The 9,051-nt window shown below is 39.9% G+C and overlaps 1 protein-coding gene across 3 annotated transcripts in view; it reads right to left on the reverse strand.

The window, feature by feature from the left end:
• RC3H1 (ring finger and CCCH-type domains 1) overlaps positions 1-8,834 on the reverse strand; it is an 86,510-nt gene extending 77,676 nt beyond the window's left edge. For all 3 annotated transcript variants that reach the window (XM_063133831.1, XM_063133823.1, XM_063133816.1), the window contains exon 1: positions 8,639-8,834. The gene's annotated coding sequence lies outside the window, so the exon portion shown is untranslated. The remainder of the gene's footprint in view (positions 1-8,638) is intronic.
• Between the last annotated feature and the right edge of the window lie 217 nt (positions 8,835-9,051).

Raw genomic sequence — 9,051 nt, forward strand, 5'->3', positions numbered from 1 at the left:
TGCATTTTGAGTTAATTAAGGAAATCTAAGTTACATTTTAACAAAAAGAGAACCTACTACTTATTGTAAGAAGGAAAAGTCATCTTTAAAATTTTCTTTTCCATCTCCCAAGAATAAAAATAATCTTTAAAAAACCCCACACCAAACAAAGATGTCCTTAACTCCCAGTTATACCAATAAATCAACAAATGTTTAATTTATTATCTACAACCTATGTTTCAATGATGGAAAATCTGATTTTTAGATTCATTAAAGCTGAAAGATTTAAGTAACAACAGCAGTGAGGTGACATTTATATTTCAGAAATAGCTTGGATTCACTAAGTGCAAGCATCAGATCTTGAACCAGGACGTCTCTCACAATGATGGTTGTTCTTTCTTCTCTCTTTTGAATTGTAACACCAGTCACAAAGTATTCCAGAAATCAGTAGTGTCAACCCTCTCTAAGGAATTAGTGCAAAATGGATGTGTTTGAATTGGTCAGTTCCTTCACATGGCTGCTTCTCCAAATAGTTAATACTGAACCACTTGCTCTTCTGACTTTACTAGGAGTGACTGTGGCTCAGTGGCAGAGCGTATACTTTGCATGCAGAAGGCCCCAGGTGTTCAATCCCCAGCATCTCCAGATTGGGCTGGAAAAATTCTTGCCTGAAATTCTGGATAGCTGCTGCCACTCAGTGTCAACAATACTGGGGAAGACGGATCAATGGTCTCTTGGTAGAAGACAGCTCCCTATGTTCCTAGGTGCTTAGTATTTTTTTCACAGAAATTATACATCTATTATGGCAGATCTCATTGGCATCAGGGGTCTCCCAAAACATACAAATCTGGAAACTCTTTCAGTATTTTAAGGTAAATAGATATGGGAAATCCCCTCATTTTTTTCCTGATTTGACTGATTTAAACCAGAAACCGTTTTACTTAAATTGATCAATAGCTTTCTCTTCCAAACTTCTTATCTATTCATAGACTGGACCCATTTTTCCTCACTCTGTTCATCCCCATTCAGCCATGTGCTATCAATACTGGAGTGGGCATGCAAATGAGAAGATACTTCTGTCTACTGATTGGGTAGCATCGAACGGCATTATGAGGGATGATGATGATTTCATAGAATCATAGAATAGCAGAGTTGGAAGGGGCCTACAAGGCCATCGAGTCCAACCCCCTGCTCAGTGCAGGAATCCACCCTAAAGCATCCCTGACAGATGCTTGTCCAGCTGCCTCTTGAAGGCCTCTAGTGTGGGAGAGCCCACAACCTCCCTAGGTAACTGATTCCATTGTCGCACTGCTCAAACAGTAAGGAAGTTTTTCCTGATTTCTTACCCACCTCTCCATTTGATCTAGATGGGGAACAACAGTAAATATAAAATACATAAAACTGAATTAAGAACATAATATATTGTTAAAACATCCTAAAACATTCTAAAAATGTCCTAAAATTCCCCTGGATGGCGGGAGTGTCACAGGATCCCTACAACTTGCTTAGGGGACTGATTACAACAAGAAATAAAGCCTACACATAGAATCATAGAATAGCAGAGTTGGAAGGGGCCTACAAGGCCATCAAGTCCAACCCCATGCTCAATGCCTCTCCAGTTTTGTGCTGCTGACTACTCCCCAACTCTGTAGACTAGAGGCAAAATCAAGCTTTGGAGGACTGCAAATGAATTTTAATGCATGCCAGAAAGGTAGCACATTCTCACAGTCTGGGATTCTTAAGGCTACCATAATTCACAGCATGCTGACTCTTGGGTGTTTAAGATAAAATTTGGCTGGCTTTATTTAAAGTATCTCATTGTAGAGTAAGGCAATAATAAGTTTTACATATTTTAAACCATCTTATAACCTGGTTTGAAGTACAGGTTACACAACATTTTCAACCACAGATGTGTAACACTTGTTCTCCTGAGGCAAATTTGCAATTACTCAGTGTAGACCAAGGAATTCCAACAAAATTCCTAGATTCTGGATTCCAATCAAACTTCTTTTCGCTGAACTAAAATTAGTTGCAAGTTATATGAATCTAAGGTCACATCACTGACTAGCCAACAACTCTGTATTGCAAAATGGCAGGTTAATATTAAATGCAGATCCATATACAACATTGCACAATAAAGTGGTGCGTTCTCATATATTGGACTTTATTTGTGGTATATTTGCCAAAAAGGCTGGCCACTACTGTTCTTAAAACAAGCCAGTTCAAAGCTACTGTCATCACTCAGTTCTTCAAACTTCAGAGGACAAGCTTTTTATTACTATTAATTTAAGGAACTATTCACATAACTGCGAACTATTCTCTCAAGCTCTGCTTTACCATTTCCACCGCTCCATATTTGGCAAATACTCATTTCCCCACCATCATTTTTCTCTATCTTTGCTAAGATAGAATGATATGCTGGCTAGAGGACTGGTATACTAACTCTAAGCATTGTTCGCTTCAGTAGGATATTTGTGGTGAAATAATGGTTGAATTATTCACATATAATCATTGATCTTGAGCTAATACTTCCCATTTGAAAACCTATTTCCCCACTTTGTTGGAGCACAGTGCATGATCTGCTGGGTGTCCACTGCACTTCTAGGAAAGATCCCTTCATTTCCACATTCATCATGAAACATGTATACACGCAAGTTCATGTGCACGTGTGGACACACAATAGATAAAATATTCACCAAGAGCATGCGGTCTTATCTAGATTAAGCTTTTTTATTAGCCGTTATCCAGCCTATTACTGACCTCAAGCACATACTCAGAGCATCCACAGCTACACACCTGATGTAAAAGGCACAGCAACATCAAGGTGTGTATTGCTACAGATTTAGGGAAATTATGCAGTGTTAAGACACATTGTAACATCCTGTATTAATCTATCTACCATTGCTTTCTTATTCACAATGATTTAGATTAGAAGCAACAATCCACTCACCCAAACTTTCACTGAAAATGTAGAATAAAAAGTGATATAATATGTCCCAAATATTAATAAAATAAAAATAATGATTTTCTAATTTATGGAAATGTTTTTAAAAGGGAAAAAAATCCCTTTGGGGGGAAAATGGAGAAAATTAATACAATGCCAGGAAAGAGCTTCAGATATTTTGTCCCACTGGATATGGGCTGGCCAGACTTCAAGTTTGCAAGATCTAATTTGTTTTTTCCATGAACCTCAAGATCCATCAACCACAGATGGATGCAAATCATGGAGGAGAGATCTTATATTTAGAGTTAAGGAGCAAGTTCTCTATACAAAAATCCAGTCCCAGTTTTCTTCATTTTATTAGCCTAATTTAGGGAGGGAGAGGAGCCTTGTTAAACAATTGAGCGTCAACTTTGTTTGCTGATCTACAGCAAATCACCCAGAGATCTACCCATAAATTGTGATCTGCCCATCCCTGCACTAGATCCAATGGATTGAGTCCAATTGAGTTGTTCTACTAAAGGAAGCAGTTCTATCAGCAAAACTCCTCCTCCACCTGCACCCTCAAAATCTGCTTTGGAATACTGGGAGCAGATTTCTGGATGATGCAGAAATCATACAGTAATTACAAACACACCCTGTGTTAAAGACGGAGTTGCACAATGCCGCACCTTAAGGTACCCAAGTGTATTTTAGTTGTTCCCTTCTGAAAATTAGGGGGAAATAAAATAGAAGTTGAAAACTGAAGCCACCGACACTGTGGTGAACAGAAAACAAGGACAGTTATTTTCTGAATTTAGGAACAATATGTAGATCTCAGCATTATCATGAAGAAAAAGGGGGAATCATTTTTTAAGAGTTCATAAAATAGATATTACTACCTTGTAATTAAGGAGTGTTAGCAAATTTGGATTCTTTTATGTTATGATATATATCCAGATGCAAGGTGATGATTCAAGTGTAGGAGCCAATTATCTATCTATTTTTTATTTATTTACCATTGCACATTATGAATCATACACTGGGATGACCTGGATATACAAGTACAAATCTACAACTAAGTTATACAGGTCAATCTAATTTAGGGAGGAAGCCTATTTCTTGTTTCTATTGTTAAACAACTGGGAGTAAGAAACCCTTGCTAATCTACTGTAAATTGTCCAGGAATGCACCAATGCATCCCAATCTACATCCCACCCACCCATTATACACTAATGCTGCAGCTGTATGCATACATAATTACCATCCCACTGAACCCAATGGAACTTGCTTCTGAATAGACATGAATAGGAGCAGTCTGTAAATATAAAGTTAGCTTTCATCATAGTAACTATGAAGTTAATTATTCTGAACTCATATTTATATTTGACTCCATCTCAGTAAATAACATATCCTTGGAAGTACTAGCATAATTTTTTCTCTCTACTTGAAATTAAAGTTGACCCAGCTCCATTTGGAGATGCTGGCAAGGGGAGTGGTAATAGTTCAGATTTGCACTATTTAAATGTTTTTATAAAAAAAAATCTTATGTTAACTGCCCTGGAGATTTTAATGATAGATAATCATAATAAACATACATAATAAAAGTCACCCATATTTTAAGAGTCTGATAAAAACAATCAAATTATGAATAAAAGTCTTTGGTGTCAAAAAGACAACAAAGTAGGTGCCAGGTAGACATCTCTAGCAATAGCATTCCATAATTAGGGTGCCTTCTACCTGATAGCCACCCTTCCCTCACCTTAGTAGGAGGGTATGCACAATAGACCTTCTACTGAAAATCTTAATATATGAGTAGAACATATCAAGACAAGCAATCCTCTAAGTATGCTGGTTGTAATCTGTAAAAAGCTTTAAAAAGTCAAAACCAGCACTTTAAATTTGGCCTGGTGACATACATGTTACATTCATGTAACACTAACATAACTCCTAGCACAAATTAGTATTCTAATCACCATATTTTGTTCAGCTTCAGAAGCATCTTCAATGGCAGGCCCACCGAGAGAACATTACAGTTGCCTAACCTGGATGTTCTCAGACATGGGTCTCCAAGGCCGGTCTCTATTAAAGTAGGCAGTGATGAGTTTAAATAGTTGTTTATTCAAACCTGTAATCTTGAGCAGCCCTATCCAGAGTTTAACCAGCTGAAGCCAAACCATAACTTGCCTAAACAGTTTTTGGTATCAGTTAAAAAAAAGGAAGAAGACAAGATAGAAAAGCAGCCTATGCCTCCATCCCAATAGTATACTCAAAAATATCATAGAATTTACATTTATTAATTAATTGCATATTTATCTCTCTCTGAAGAAAGGGTTTCCAGAGCAGCTTACAAAAATCAATGTCATATTGTATGCAACAGGGTCCACGAGCATAAATGTCAGTGCTATCTATTTATCTATCTATCTATATACAGGGGTTGGAAATCTATGCACATTACATTTGTTTTATTGTTGTTATAAAATGTGATTTCATAACATTAACATTAAGGCCCAGTTCAAATACCGCATACTTCATTCAACCAAACTATAATTTGTTGAATAAGGAATGCATAATGTACTCACCTGCTCCCATCTGAATGGGAGACAGTATTTTGAGCTCTCCTTAGAAACCATTACTGAAAACCAAAAGGATGTCACAGAAACTGTGGATTAACAAACTAGGAAGTTTTCTATTAAACTAGGCACACAAAAGGGGCAGAAGAAAAGAGAGTGAGTGTGAGCAGGCACAAGATGCATCTCTGATCCAACCTACTACAGTTATGGCAGCGTTTCCAACCTAGTGCCCTCCAGATATTTTCAACTCCAATTCCCATCAACCTCACCTAGTATGGCCAATGGTCAGGAATTCTGGTAGTTGTGGCAAGGGCCTAGGAATGAGGCATTTAAACCAGGTAAAGAGAATGTTCTGAATATGTATAATTGGTCTGCTATGTAAGCAGATCTACTTCTGCTTCCTACCACCATCACACCATTACTTCTATTTACACATTCACCAAAGTGTGGGAAAATGGAGGGTTATGCTCTGTGCTCTTCTAAACCCTCTTCCTCATCCTTCATGCACTCTTTTCTGAAACACCATAGCCCAATTTGAGAACCTCTGAGCCAAAGCAGATTTAATTATGGATAGAGAATGAGATGCCTCTTTCTCTCAATGCATAAATACTTGTGTAATTTGGCTATTTAATTCAAATTATTGTGGGTATTAAACTGCTTCTTTGTAAAAATTACACACAACTTCAAGTATTAACATAAATCAAATCTAAGATATTAGAAGGGACAAAGCTTTATGCCAGGTTGTGGATCCTGTAGCCCTCCAGATGTTACATTTCCACCTCACATGCCCAATGGTCAGGGATGGAGAGGATTGTAGTCCAAGATCTGGCTGTCTACAAGTTTCCCACCTGTACTTTATACCATAAAAATAAATATAGGGAAAGGGCAGCTTTTATTCTACACTAGGAAACACATTACATGAATCAAAATTAAATTCTAAACTAACCCAGAAGTGGAAATCCCTTTGTATTGTATACACTCCAAACACCTAATACTAACACCCTAGCAGCATACCATCTGGCTCCAATTACACATTGACAGATCCCAATCCACCATTCTGGAATCAATCCTTTAAGAAATGTGATGTGAAAAAGAGGTAAAAGCATTGCAAATCAAGATACGCCTTGTGGCTAAAGAAAAATCACTTTTAAGAGGCAATCCTATGCATGTTTAGACAGAAAAAAGTCTTATAATTCCCAGCATACTGGCTGGGGAATCCTGGGAGTTGTAGGACTTTTTTCTGCATAAACATGCATAGGATTATGTCCTCAGACATCTATAGAAAAGGACTCCTGCTAATTTTCAAACACAAGTTCAATTCACAATATTCTCTCGTATTAAAATATAATCAAATTGCTATCAGATAAAACTAAAAGACAAAAGAACCTCTGAATTTCTTAAAATCAGGGTGATCATATGAAAAGGAGGACAAGGCTCCTGTATCTTTAACAGTTGCATAGAAAAGGGAATTTCAGCAGATGTCATTTGTATATATGGAGAACCTGGTGAAATTTCCTCTTCATCACAACAGTTAAAGCTGCAGGTGCCCTGCCCTCTTTTAAATCTGGTCACTTTAGTATAGCTCCTGCACTTTAACTGTTGTGATGAAGAGGGAATTTCACCAGGTTCCTCATATATACAAATGACACCTGCTGAAATTCCCTTTTCTATGCAACTGTTAAAGATACAGGAGCCCTGTCCTCCTTTTCATATGGTCACCCTATTAAAATACATGTGAGCTTTGATGTTTCACAGTTCTGAAGTTTCTCAGAGAGATGTGTAACAAGTATACAACTTCCTTTTCTACAATATATTACATTGCTTCTTGACCTGCTGTTTTGCAGATGGCACTTCCTGCTCAAGGTCTCCCTGAACATAAGAGTTGTGACAGAAGTCCCACAAAATATCCCAAAAAAAGTTCCTTCATTTCCTAGCAAGCAGATATATGTGCCTCATGCTCTGAACCATGAGAACCGCCCAGAGAGCTCCAGCTATTGGGCGGTATAGAAATGTAATAAATAAATAAACCATGACACTGAAAGCTACATATTAAGTAAGTGTGAGCAAAGTAGTTGTATTCCTCTAGAACCGTTAAACGCCCTTTCATTTTTATTACATTTTAAATACTTTTCTTTTCTGTGTGCACAGTTAGTGTGACCCAAGAAGATTTTCAAAATTTGTGGAGAGGGAAGTGATAGAATTCAGGAAATCATTGAATCGGGCAACAGAATTGGGGGGATGGGGACAAAAAGAAAAAAACATCATGCCCAACATGATGTGCAGTTCTTGCAGGCACCACCATTTAAAAGTGGGACGTTGGTGAATATGCACTCTTCCCCATATGTACAAACTAGATAATTGTACCAACTAGATAGAACTGATGGGGAGAACAGTGCAATACTTTGTAAACTTTGTAAGGCCACCTTGAGGCCCAGCATTGGGCAAAAGGCAGGATACAAATAAATAATAATAATAATAAGCATAACAGTCTGCCACAGTACAGAAACAAATTGCATGCATGTGCAATGCATTCTAACCCTTGACTCAGACGTGATTCTCACTCTTATGGCAGAGCTTACTCCCAAAGTGCACATGAATGCACATGTGTAGTGTGATCTCACACGTGCAGTGTGATTATACACGCGTGTTTACTTACTTAGGCTGCAGTCCCACACACACATACGTAGGAGCAAGTCCCTCTGGGTTCAACGAGGCTTACCATCAGAAAAGCGTTCTAGCATTGCCGATTTAATAATACAACGTGTATTTTCTTCTCGAAATTAGAGTGGGTTTTTTATTATTATTATTCCCTAGCTTGGAAAATAAGAGGAAAGGGCTAAGAAACGGGTGGGGCCCACACGTCAAGCACTCCCCCCCCGCCCCCACCAATCTGTTCTTTGGCCTGTTGCGAAGCCACCGATGCGGGGAACGGTGGAAATCGAGCCTGGCATAAGCCTGAGGCCTAGACGAAAGGCGAGAGCAGAGAAGAAATATGGTGGAAGAGGCAACAAGGAAGAGACACCCCGAGAGAGATCCAGTCAGACTGCAACGCCAAACAGGCCTCAGGAAAGACGTGGTCCTTTCTTCCCCGAGCGAAGGAAAAGAGAGGAGGAGGAGGCCGCAGCCTCCGCCCTATTGTTCCCCCCTCGGGGGGGCTCTTGCTCACCTCGCGACAGCGGCAGCAGCTCTTCTCAGCTGCGGACCACGGACGTGGCCGTCGCGGCGCCCACCTCCTCCTTCACCAGCAAAAAGAGCCGGCCGGCCGCGGCCTCCTCTTCCACCCTCGGGCCCGCTGCTGCTGCTGCTGCCACGGCTGCCTCTGCAGCAGGGGCCATCTTGGGTGCCGTGCCTCTTTGCTGGCCTCAGCAGCCGCGAAGCCCTGCCTCGCTTGGCGGACACCCTCCCCTTCCTGCTCACCAGAGGGGCGGAGCAGGCCGAGACTCATCCCTCTCCCGGCCGGCTTCCTCCTCCTCCTCCTCCTCCTCCTTCTCGTAAGCGAAAGGGAGAAGGGGCGTGAAGGGGAAACGGCCGTCCAAACAGTCGCAGCGTTCATGGCGTGGCTGAAGGTAGAAGGAGGCC

Source organism: Elgaria multicarinata, chromosome 1 (genome assembly GCF_023053635.1).
Source record: "Elgaria multicarinata webbii isolate HBS135686 ecotype San Diego chromosome 1, rElgMul1.1.pri, whole genome shotgun sequence".
Lineage (NCBI taxonomy): Eukaryota > Metazoa > Chordata > Lepidosauria > Squamata > Anguidae > Elgaria > Elgaria multicarinata.